General features: G+C 44.6%; 1 protein-coding gene across 7 annotated transcripts in view; it reads left to right on the plus strand.

Annotated features, from left to right (window-relative positions):
• FOXN3 (forkhead box N3) overlaps positions 1-12,921 on the plus strand; it is a 346,858-nt gene that overhangs the window by 200,681 nt on the left and 133,256 nt on the right. The window lies entirely within an intron of this gene.

Below are 12,921 nucleotides of genomic sequence, written 5' to 3' on the forward strand. Positions count from 1 at the left end.
GTTCGTATTGAACGAGGGGCCCATTCTACCCCAGACTGACCTCATTTTAGTAATTACATCTCAGATGCCGGTGGCCAGAACTTGAACATGGCTTGGAGGAGATGGGACACAATTCAACCCATAACAGCCTTTTTTTTTTAAGTAAGGCCTTTTTTTTTTTTTTTTTTTTTCTGACAAAAAACATGGAGGAGAAGAAAGTAATGAAACATTCAAAACAAAAGGATGGGGCGTGTCGGAGGGATATTGGAGCCAACCTGAAATTGGTCCCATTGGCCAGAGCCGGGACAAGAAAACAAATAACATAGCGTTGGGTTGTAACCCAGAATCCTCCTATATCATAATAAAAGGCTGATATGCAAAGCGTCCACTCGGGAGTTCGACCGGGAAACCGGGAGTTTGACCGCTCGCTCCGATGTGCGCGGCTGTAGATAAATGACTGCATGGATGGCTGTAGAGACAAATTTCTCCTACAGAAAAACGTCCGATGAGTTAGGTGGGCACTCCTCCATTCCAGGAGTTAGAGCTTAGCATTTACAGTATTAGATCAATGCCCTGTGAATACTGTGTTTCCCTGAAAATAAGACATCCTCCGAAAATAAGACCTAGCGCATGGAAAGATAAGACATCCCCTGAAAATAAGACCTAGTGCAACTTTGGGAGAAAAAATATAAGACACTGTCTTATTTTCGGGGAAACAGAGTAGCAGATATTCCATACCGATTGTCATGACAACAGATTGCTTTAAAAAGTTACGTATGTGCATCGTATGTGATACCTCCCTTCTCTGGTTATAGGCACCGATCCAAAATCAGTTTATTGAAAAAGCACTTTAATTATCTCTCGGCACAGGTGGTAGCAGGTTTTACAAATTAATCAAACAGCAGGGTCTGTCGTTTCCTGGATGGTCAGTTTTCAGAGAAGGAAAATGTAATGAAACCCATCTGATTTGGGAGACGGCCCAGCACCTCAGAAGCCTCTGTTCTGTGTGAGGGGCGGGCCACGATGGGATTCTAGATGAACACAGCCCCGATTGAGGGACACCCCCCCCCCCCAATTGAACCTTCTGTTTGTTGTTTCAATACCCCCCCCCCCTAATAATGACAGACCATTTTATAGTTTGTGTAAAGTATAGTGGCCTGACCTGTACGAAGTTAGAGAAATCCAGAAGACTGTTATTTGATCATCTGGACCTAAAAATTTACTTCTTGGATGACTTCAAAGTTTGTCAGATCAAAACATTTCAAGGCTGAAACCGGTTTGGCTCAGGAGGGTCCGGGTTCGATTCTGGTCAAGGGCATGTGCCTTGGTTGTGGGCACATCCCCAGTGGGGGGTGTGCATGAGGTAGCTGATCGATGATTCTCTCTCATCGATGTTTCTAACTCTCCCTCTCCCTTCCTCTCTGTAAAAAATCAATAAAATATATTAATAAAAAAAAACATTTCAAGAAAGTTTCGGTTACTCTCACTTTTATTTATTTTCTGATAAAGAAATTTTGGACATTTAAAGTTATCATTTAGCTCTTTATGCCTCTCTTTGCTCCTTCTGAGCTATTTAATGGCCTCAAAAATAAAGAAAGAAATATAAGTAAGTAAGTAAATAACCACCTCTCCAAAGATTTGGCCTTTCAGATATGCAAAGTGTCCACTTGGGAGTTTGACCGGGAGACTGGGAGTTTGATCGCTCTCTATGATGTATGCTGCTATAGATAAATGACTGGTTGGAAAGGGCTGATTTTAGTGCTGACTCAGCAAAAGATTCTATTTTATCCTGCTTGCTTTCCTGTTCATGAGCTGTGAGTTTATTTTTTAACACATTAAGCGCCCAGTTAGTCACCGATGACTGACACTATATTTTCTATCCAGAAGACAAAATAGTATTAAAACTCTTCCAATGCCTGTGTAGCAGAGTAATACCACTAAGAAGGCAGCAGTTGTAGAGTGGTCAGTATACAGTTGAATTCATGACATCATCAGATTCCTCAGCGGGTAACTAAGCTTTGGCCCTAGGAGTGAACTGATAATGGCGATGGGGGGTGGGGGTCGGGTGTTGGGAGGAGGTAGGGAAGGTGGGGTGTGTAGGGAGCTGATCCTTTTAGACAATTAGACGATTAGAAAGTCCTCAGAATGTTAAGCTTGTTAACACACACACACACACACACACACACTAAAATGCTGAATTTGCACACAACATGGAATCTGTTGCTTGGGTAACATGGAGTGATTTATTTATTTATTTATTTATTTATTTATTTATATTTATTTTTACCTTTTAAGACATCTGTCATTTCAGTTCTTCAGAGTGGTGTGCATTTAATAGTTGCCAGAAAAACTGCAAAGCCATAGAAAGTCGGTGTTTACTTGCTTTGAAGGAGTTTGTTAGATTGTTGTGTCATTGCAAATTTTCATTCAGCCAAGCATAAAGGACTGTGAGGATTTAGGCTAGTTGCTTCATTATTACACTATTTATATTTACTTGTAAGCAACAGATTTGATTGAAACTGGAAGTAGTTTTTTAAAATGTATTTTTAAAAATATATTTTATTGATTTTTTACAGAGAGGAAGAGAGAGGAATAGAGAGTAAGAAACATCGATGAGAGAGAGTCATCGATCAGCTGCCTCTTGCACACCCCCTACTGGGGATATGCCCGCAACCAAGGTACATGCCCTTGACCGGAATCGAACCCGGGACCCTTCAGTCCCCAAGCCGACGCTCTATCCATTGAGCCAAACCGCTTTTGGCTGGAAGTAGTTTTTTAAATGAGTCTCATGTTCATTACACTTACTTGTGTAAGTTTATTTTTTATTTATTTTTTTTAAATTTTATTTTATTGATTTTTTTACAGAGAGGGAGGGAGAGAGATAGAGAGCTAGAAACATCGATGAAAGAGAGACATCGACCAGCTGCCTCCTGCACACCCCACACCAGGGATGTGCCCGCAACCAATGTACATGCCCTTGACCAGAATCGAACCTGGGACCTTCCAGTCCACAGACCGACGCTCTATCCACTGAGCCAAACCAGTTTTGGCTACTTGTGTAAGTTTAATTAAAAAGAGTGAGGCAGCACTGCCAGGATGCTTGGTGGTTAGAGTGTCATCCTGTAGATCAAACAGTTGCAGGTTCGATTTCCAGTCAGAGCACATAGCTAATTTGCAGGGTTCTATCCTCTGTCAGGAAGGTATGGGAGGCAAACGATCAATGTTTCTCTCTCTCTCTCCCTCTCTCCCTCTCTCTCTCTCTCTCTCTCTCTCTCCCTCTCTCCCCCCCCCCTTCCTCTTTTGCAAAAAACCAATAAAACATATCCTCAGGTGAGTATTTAAAATTAATGAATTAATTTAAAATGGTGAGGTATTAGGTATTTTGAAGAGTATGCTTAAGCTGCTAGAATAATTTTGCTTCGAATAATTTTTTAAAAAATTATATTTTATTGATTTTTACACAGAGAGGAATTGAGAGGGATAGAGAGTTAGAAACGTCGATGAGAGATATACATTGACCAGCTGCCTCTTGCACACCCCCTTCTGGGGATGTGCCCAAAACCAAGGTACATGCCCTTGACCGGAATCGAACCTGGGACCTTTCAGTCCACAGGCCGATGCTCTATCCATTGAGCCAAACCAGTTTCGGCCGAATAATTTTTTAAAGAATGTTAACTTAAAAAAAAAAATCATATGAAGCTGCATTACACTCAATATGGAGAGGGAAGCGCTAAATTAATGTGGTAAAATGGATGTGGGATTGAATGCCAAGATTTTCTAAAGTACTTGCAAATATAAACTTAATTTTGTAAAAAAAAAAAAGGGGGGGGGGGCGGGGAAGGGGACAGATAATGGAAAAGACTTAAAATTGTTAGAGGGCTGTCACTCCTATAACAAACCAAGCTCATTCACAGTGTGAGCTTTAAAAACCCATTAGCTGGTTATAATTTGATTTGCATTTTAAATTATACCAGAGGCCCGATGCATGAAAATCTGTGCAAGAATAGGCCTTCCTTCCCCTAGCTGTGGTCACCGGCTTCCCTTCAGCACCTGCACCTGGGCTGCTGATACCAGCGTCCTCCTGTGCCCGGGACTCAGGCTGGCTTCCTTCTGGCCCCTGCTTTGTCAGGAAGGACGTCCAGAACGACGTCTGGTCTAATTAGCATCATATTACCCTATCCCCCCCCCCCTTTTTTTTTTTTTTTACTATAGATTAAGTGGAAAACTGTCCCTGCTATCTTGGAGCACTCATGTACTAGGCATATCATAGGAATACTGTGCCCAGTCATCCAAGTTTATTCTGTTTCATACTCACTTTGGAAGTTGACTGTTTAAACAGCCGGGCTGATTGTATCTATTTTGCTCAGGTGCTGAGTAAGACCCAGGGCCCAGAGAGCCACGCGAAGTGACCTTTTCATCCTCTGACCTGGTGGGGCTCCCGCTTTGTACTCACATAGCAGAAGAGTTAGGTTCTCCTCGGATTTACTACCTGTGAGTTTCCGTCGCTGGCTTCCAAGATGATGGATAACAAAGAGGGCCTGTGCCCCCGGTTTTCCTGGTTAAAAAGTTGAAGTGTCCATGGATCAGTGGGAGTCTGGGGTCTTGGCCAATTTGTCTCCTGTGTAGTTGGTTCTCCAAATAGCCAGCAAAGGACCTGGCAGATTCCTGCTCAGAGCCTCTTAGGTATTGTGAGAGGCAGGAAGTGTCTGCTGGGTGGGGCTGACCTGCATTCTTCCCAGAGGTGGGAGGGGGTTGATCTCCATGTTAGGAATGCGAAAGAACTGTCAAAACCACCAGATCCACGATGTGCAGCGAACACAGCAGGGCAGCGTGTTGTTTTGCGGTGGTGTGAAAGAGGCAAATTTTTCATCTCAGCTGAACACAAAAACCTATCACTGCTGTGTCTGAGCTTCTCGTTACACTAAATGGGTCTGGATTTATAGCTTGGGGGGGAGAGGCTGTTAGAAATCGAGGTGTAATATAATTAGATTGGACGGTGGAATCCATCCTTCATAGAAGATTTGAGGGAGAAAGAATGGGGGAAAGATTAGTTTACTCAGCAGTGAACACGATTGGTCAAAAGGCAGTCTTTGGTAATATTAATAAATGATGTGTATTTGAACAAGTTGATAGAGTGACCAGTAATTCCCACCTCAGTGAGGATCAGACCTCACCGGAAAGCTTCCGTCCATCGATGGGAGGAGCACTTTGAGATAATGAAGGAAGCCATCAGCTGGCGAGAGGTTTGGTGTGTTATCACCAAAGAGCTGGGGATGTGTAACTTGGAGAACAACAGAAGGTCAGCATGCCAGCCATCAGCGAGGAGGGGTTTCGGTCTAATGGGTAGACATTATTGAAAGAAAGATTGGGTCTTTTTTTTTTTTTTTTTTAACATTTTTTAAAGTTGATTTTAGAGAGAGAGGAAGGGAGATGAATAGAGAGAGACATTGATGAGAGAGAAACATCAATCAGCTGCCTTCTGCAGGCCCCCTACTTGGGGATGGAGCCCCAAACCAGGACTGTGCCCTGACCAGGATCCGAACCCTTGACCTCTTGGTTCATGCTCAGCCACTGAGCCACACCGGCTGAGTCTTCAAGAAAGATCTCTCCAGGAGAATGGCATCAAGAACTGTGCCAGGCACCTAACAGGAGGAGCTGTGTACCCATGGGGATGCTGGTCAAAGCTGGACAACCAGTTGCCAAGATCCTTCAAAGAGATTTCTTTTTTTTTCGGGGAGAATTTCACGTAATCCCTTCCCATCTCTGGAGTGTTTTATCTAAGTCTGTTGAGTTGCAAGGGCAGGAGAAGGATGGGCTGTGGCTCCCTGCACAGTGTTTGTCATTCTTTCAGCACACACCGTGGAGGCTGGAGACAAACACTGAGGAAAATATGCGTGGTTTTGTTACTCAGAAATGAAAGGTCAGGTTCTTCTCCTGAAATTGCTAAGTCCAGATTTCAAGACCGAGATGGGGCTGATTTAGTTACTCCCTGCTTTGTGCCATCCAGCTTTTCGACTCATGCCCTGCAATTACCTCCCTTGTTTTAGTGACACTTCTTTGCATTTCCTCCGAGGGAGTAAAATTATCGCCGCGGTGGCTTGCCAGGCAGAAGATCATTTCCAAAAGCTGTCCGTCAAACCCGCTGGACCTTCCCCTTATTGTTTACCCACTGAATTAGCGAGAGCAAGCCCCCGCTTTGTGTAGATCTCCGTGGGAGAGCCAAGCTGGTGTCCTTGCCCTGTGCAGTCACATGTTTCTGGCCAGAGTCTTTGGTCACATTCTTAACCTTTTGTGGTTGTTTTTTTGCATGAGGTCCGCATGGCATTATTTGTGTAAACCGTCTTTAAGATCCTGCCCTATAGGTGAAACTTGCAGCAGAAAGCGTGCGAGAATCTTCAAATTCCACATTAATTGCGAACTTGTGATTCTTAAGTCATCTGGAGAAAACATCCATAAGCCACCGAGACACGTTTTTTTAATCTTTATTTTTTTTTAGTTTGAGTTGCTTAATCACAATAGAGTCCAAGTTGAGACATGTTCACTGTGTGTTTATCTGCTTTTAAATGGAAAAGTTTCGGTCAAAGTCTGTTTACTAGCTTGCTTAATCCACTCATATCTCTAACAGACTTAGTACCCCTCACCCAACACTCACTCACACTCTTTCTCTCTCTCTCTCTCTCTTCCTCCCTCCCTCCCTCCCTCTCTCTCTCTCCTTCTCTCTCTCTCTCTCTCTCTCTCTCCCCCCCCCTTCTCATCTGGTTTGACAAAAATAAAAGTGAATGGGGAAAAACACATTCAGAGGAAAAGACTGAAAGAAATTTTGCAGCTTTCTCTATCCCCTTCCTTTTCCCTCTCCTCCTCTTCCTCCTCTTCCTCCACCACCACCACCACCCCAACCTCATCCTCTTCTCTCCCTCTTCCCTTTGCTACTGGGGCTTGTGAATGAAATAATTTATTTTTAAACAATAAGAGCAAAGTTTCTTAGGGTTCTTCTGAGTTAAGAATGAGCACACCCCCTTTTTGCTGATAGAGACATTGAGCGCATAGTATCCCCCTTACCTCTTTCAACTTTCCTGCCCGGGCGCCCCCTGGAGGTGGGTGTTCTGGCCCCTCGGTGAATTCTCAGCCCCCCCACCCCTGTCCAGCCTTAGTCCACCTGCACTCGCTATGGAGTGGACCCCGCTGAGCAGAAGGATATGCACAGCAGCTGTGACGTCCTCGGGAGGAAGGGGCGAGTCTGGGGGAGCAGTGAGGACGCAGAAGAATACACAAGATGTGAAGCTCTGAGCTCTCAGAGTGTGGCCCTGGCTTCCCCAGCTCTCCCCGCCTCCCTGGCTGTCAGGTCCCGCCTTCTGTGATCTAACCGCGCACAGGGGCTCTCTTCTGCTCTGTCTCCCAGGGACCTGGTTGACTTCGGATATATGGGTTTGCATGATAAGGTATTTTTTTAATGCTTTATGTTATGTGGTTCTGATAAGATTTAAGATCGGTGAAAGCCAGGACTGAGGTCTCCATCCCTGTGCTTAAGCCAGGGGCCACCAGTCGGTGGTCCGAGGGTCACTGGTGGTCCATGAGGTCCGAAAGGTTGGCGACCATGGCTTTCAACAGAACCTGCATACAGGCGAGATTTACCGACGATTCCTCTTAGAAAGCACAGCACAGGTAAAGAAAAGAGTGCAAAAAAAGTTTCCTTCTACTCGCTCAGGAATGCCAGAGTAATGGGCTCTATTCCCTCCTCCCTTCGCCATCCAGAGACAGGGCCGGTGGAGGGGAGGGAGACGCTCTGCGCTCTGAAGGCACCTCAGCGCTTTTGCAGTGTTGGTGCTTCTGGCCTTGCGGCTCCTCCCCCACCCACCCTCCAAGGCCCCGTGGCACCACCTCTGGGCATCACACATTTGTACGGGGTCATCCCTGAAGCCCCAGAGACCCATCACGCTCCTCTGGGCGGAAAAGTTATAAATCCCAGGCGGTTGATTCCAAGGCGCCAGATCCTGTCAGAGGACTAAACGTCCTGCAGCTGCCACAGGAAATGCAAATGTGCCTAAGGCGGTGCTGGCACGGCCCGGCCCGGCCCGGCCCGGCCCGGCCCGCTTCGCTCTGTCTCACTCGCTCTTCCTTCGAAAAGGAGCCTCCTCCCGGCTAAGAAGCCTCCTCTGTCCCTCCCTGCACCTCGGAGCACCTGGCAGGTAAGGCTGCTCTGCCTGCCCTGATGGCGACGGGGAAAGTTTTCACTGCGGGCCGGCCACACAGCTGATGGTGTACCTTCTCCAGCAGATACATGATCCGGGTTTAAACCTCTTGGCAGTCACTCATTACACCCCCCACCCCCCTCTTTCCTTTGAGGAGAACAAAGGCCATCTCCTCCCTGCTCTGCATCTTGCTGCTTTCTCGCTCTCCCTGTTCCAGATCCCACCGTCTCCCTTTCATCCCCAAAGAAGGAATTCGCCCAACATTACCCTTCCCCACCTGCTAGAAGGAGATCTCGATTCTTTGTACGCTAAAGTCTGTGCGCAGAGCTCACAGGCAGGTGGTGCCCAGGCCCCGGGCTCTGCGGAAAGGATGCTGGTGATACTGGCGTGGCCCGGCCAGCTGAGGACCCCTCGCCCAGCAGCCCCCACCCCCACCCCCCCAGCTCTGGAAGGGGCTGTGCTTGAGAAAGGAAGGATGGGGCACAGGGTGACTCCCGTAGGATTTTATTCTGATTAAAGCCCTTTGAAGTTCTCTCTGTCTCCCCCCCACACCCCCCACACAACCTCCTGCCCATCCTCACCTCTCAGATGTGGCACATTCTGTCATCGGGATGGTTGAAGTCACAGTTACAGGAAAACCAAACTGTATTTCTGTGAAATAACTCTTTGATGCAGAGTCAAACAAAAAATCCATTTTTACCCAATATTCTAGACTTCTAAGAAATAAACTATGCGTGTAAGCTCTTTAGCCCTGTAGGGTCATAAAGAACTGTACATTTAGTTTCCCCTGCTTTGGACCCTAAAGCATACTGATGATGGGGTGGGAGGCAAGAAAGCCAAGCATTTATTTATTTATTTATTTTTATTTATTTATGTTTAAAACAAGGATTGTTTTTATTTTACTATTTTTAAAGTATATTTTATTGATTTTTTTACAGAGAGGAAGAGAGAGGGATAGAGAGTCAGAAACATTGATGAGAGAGTCATCGATCAGCTGCCTCCTGCACACCCCCTACTGGAGATGTGCCTGCAACCAAGGTACATGCCCTTGATCAGAATCGAACCTGGGACCTTTCAGTCTGCAGGCAGACGCTCTATCCACTGAGCCAAACTGGTTTTGGCTCAAGCATTTATTGAACACCTACTTTGTGCGAGGCTTGATTTAACAGACACTGTATAGGCAGTGGTTTAATTCTTACAAGAGTCTGAGGAGACTGATTTTAGCGCTGTTTTACATCTGAGAGAACTGAGGCTGAGAGAGGCCGTCACGTGCCTGCTATGGCAGATCGTGTGGCTCGAAAATGGCTGAGCTGGGACCTGAGCCAGATGGTCTCCCTATTCTGACTCCGAAGCTGAGCTCTTCCCACCGTAATTGGGCACCTTGTGGTCCCTGCCTTCTCTGGAAATATTTATTCTCCGGGATCCAATCGCCGAAGAGGTGAGCGTGGAGAAGGAAGAATGGCTTATCGCTTTTTAAAAGGCAGGCTTTGTAGTGTAATGAGGATGGCACTAATGGAGGTGAGACCCTTTAGGAGGGCTCCGCGACAGATCAAGTCAAGTTGGTGGAGGTGAAGGTCTGAAACGGGATGGAGCGGAGGGAACCAAGACAATTGGAGGGGACTTGGTGGAGGAGGGATCAGAGGAAGATTAGGGGGGTCTGATTTGTGAGGATAGAGGAAGGCACTGTGAGGGAACTGACTAAGGAACGTGCGTGTGTGTGTGTGTGCGTGCCTGTGTGTGTGTGTGTACACACAAAGAAGGCTCACTTCTATTTTAGACAAAATAGAAAAGTAGATAAGGAGTGGGGAGAATCATATATTTTCTCAAACTTGTGATTTGAGTTTTATGATTTTGGAGATTATTTATACTGACTGTTTAATAAGAAAAACAAATTCAGAGTTTGTAGAATTAAAGAGTTTGCCTTGTCCATGAATGTCACTCTTAAAGTTAATTAGGATTTTGGTGGTTTTTTGTTTGTTTTTGTTTGTTTCTCGGCCTGCTTGAGCACACTGTCATTCTTGGGAATCTATGGTCATATTTCAACATACTTTCTCATCATTTCTATGTGTCATTTTTATTTATTTGTTAATATGTCTTCAGGGAAAACTGACAAGGGCTTTACCAACTTTTGAAGCTTGAGTGTGCTTTGTGGCCATTGTTAAAGTAACATATTTTGTTTACATTCTTTTTAAAAAAGAAAACTTTCTAACCATGGGCAGAAAACTCCCAATATGTACACACTCAGTATTTGTGACTTAAAAATGAATAAATGTAATTAGCATCCTTTATTTGATGTTGAAGTCACAAAATGGATTAAAGACACAATGTTTGTTAAGGAATAAGCCATGAAGAGTCCAGAAAATGCCTAATTCTGGTTGACCTGATCCTGAGTGTATAAAAATTCAGCTCTTAATCGCTATCGAATTGGTGCTCTGAAATCGCATATTTACTCTGGTGGCACTTAGGTCGGAGGAAATGGATATACCGCTGGCCACTTTGGCTTGTATGTGTCCTGTTGGATGGACCACTTGGGTGACAAAATGCAACTCGTGAGGATGTTTGCTGTCATCTAAAAAGGTGTAGGAATGATTACTAACTTTGAGAGAATCAACTGAAATTGATATGCTAGACCATTGAACTATTTTGCAATTAGTCTTGGAAAATTTGCTTTTAACAGTCTCTAGATCAGCATTAAGGGGACAAGGGGTAGGGTATTAGAATCACTTTGAAGAGCTTTTAACAACTATAAAGGATGTTGACAAGGGGAAGAGGCTGTGTCTAATATATTGCAGCGTTTTTCAACCGCTGTTCCGCGGCATGTTGCCTGGTGTGCCGTAGGTGCAGACAAGACAAGAATTTTATAATTTTTCACTATTTTGTTTACTTAATATTTCATAATAAAGTAATTATAAAATACTTTCTTTGTGTTTATTTGATTCCTATTCAAGAGAATTACTTTATATATAGTCAATATAGGCACAGAGTTAAATTTTTTAACATTTTCTAATGGTGGTGTGCCTCGTGATTTTTTTCATGAAACAAGTGTGCCTTTGCCCAAAAAAGGTTGAAAAACACTGGTCTATTGGATACTTCCCATTCAAGTTGCTGTGTACCTGATTTCTTAAAAATAGAGTCTATCGTTTTCTTTTAAATTTTTATTAGTTTTACAATTTTCATATATAGTCATATATATGTATTTATCATAGATATAGTCTGATATAGTGTTTAAATCACTGCCTCGGCTGAGCCACAGCCATGGCGGCGGAGGGGGTTAGGGGGTATTTGCTCCCCTCTGTAGTGTTGAGAGTTACTGTCCTATAGCACAGAATGTTGGAGCCGAAAAGAACCTACAATCACCCATCTGTAGTGTTCCCCAGGTGGCTGCTACAGTGAGCAGTTTCCAGAGACGTTAAGACTGCTTGTGAGTATGTGTGAAGTTTTCCATGGTCAGTAAGTTTTGTGATATGCAGCTCATTAACTTTTTTGTAGTGAGCTAATTCAGATGTTTCCCACACTTTATGAAAGACACCTTTTTGGGGGGGTGTAAGGGGGACACACACAATGTATTCAAAGGAAGACCAATTTGGGAGAAAGTAATCCTATATAATAAAAGTCTAAAATGCTAAGTGTCCAGTCATCCATTAGGTTGTTCAACCAATCAAAGTACAATATGCTAATGATATACTAAGCACGCTCAAGTGCTCGCCATGACATGCACTGACCACCAGGGGGCAGACAGTTGACCAGTTGCTATGACGTGCACTGACCACCAGAGGGCAGATGCTCCGACCAGTAGGTTAGCTTGGAGTCTGGCCGATTGGGACTGAGCTAGACAGGCTGGGTACGCCCTGGAGCCCTCCCACGGTCCCTCTCCCATCTGACCAACCTTTCATGTCCCTTCCCAGCCCCGATCATGCACCCTCTCACAATCCGGGACTCCCCAGGGGATGTTGGAGAGCCGGTTTCGGCCCGATTACCATAGGCCAGGCATAGGGACCCTACTGGTGCAGGCACCGGGCCTATAGTGGAATAATAAGTTCTGATAGAGGTTGCAGTGTTGCTAAGCCTTGAAGACATTATGCCATGAGACATAAGCCAGATCCAAAAAGGACAGGAATTCTATGAGTCTACTTAACATGAGGTTCCTTGAATAGGCTAACCCATGGTGAAGGAAAGTAGGCTAAAGGTTACCAGGGGCTGAGAAGAGATGAGAACTGAGAGTTCATGTTTGTTTAATGGGTACAAAGTTTCTGTTTGGAGTGATGAAAAAGTTCTGGAAATATTAATAGATAGTGGTGATGGGTTGCCCAACATATGAATGCACTCAATGCCACTGAACTGTGCACTTTTTTAAAAAAATGGCCAAGCCCTAACCAGTTTAGCTCAGTGGCTAAAGCATTGGCCCATGGACTAAAGGGTCTCAGGTTCAGTTCTGGTCAAGGGCACATGCACAGACTTTAGTTGCAGGCTCAATTTCCAGCCCTGGTCTAGGCAACCAATTGATGTGTCTCTCTGATATTGATGTTTCTCACTCTCCCTCCCTCCTTCCACCCTCTCTAAAAACCAATGGGGAAAAAAAAATAGCATCAGGTGACGATTAACAACAGCATCAAAAGGCCAATATGGCAAAGTTAGGTTATGTGTGTTTTATCACATAATTTAAAAAAAAAAATCCAGCCACAGAAGAATAGAAATATTTTTTACTACAAGCAACAGTGCTTCTTTTATGTTTATAATTCATTGTTTTCTTCAT

This window comes from Pipistrellus kuhlii, unplaced genomic scaffold (assembly GCF_014108245.1).
Source record: "Pipistrellus kuhlii isolate mPipKuh1 unplaced genomic scaffold, mPipKuh1.p scaffold_m20_p_1, whole genome shotgun sequence".
Lineage (NCBI taxonomy): Eukaryota > Metazoa > Chordata > Mammalia > Chiroptera > Vespertilionidae > Pipistrellus > Pipistrellus kuhlii.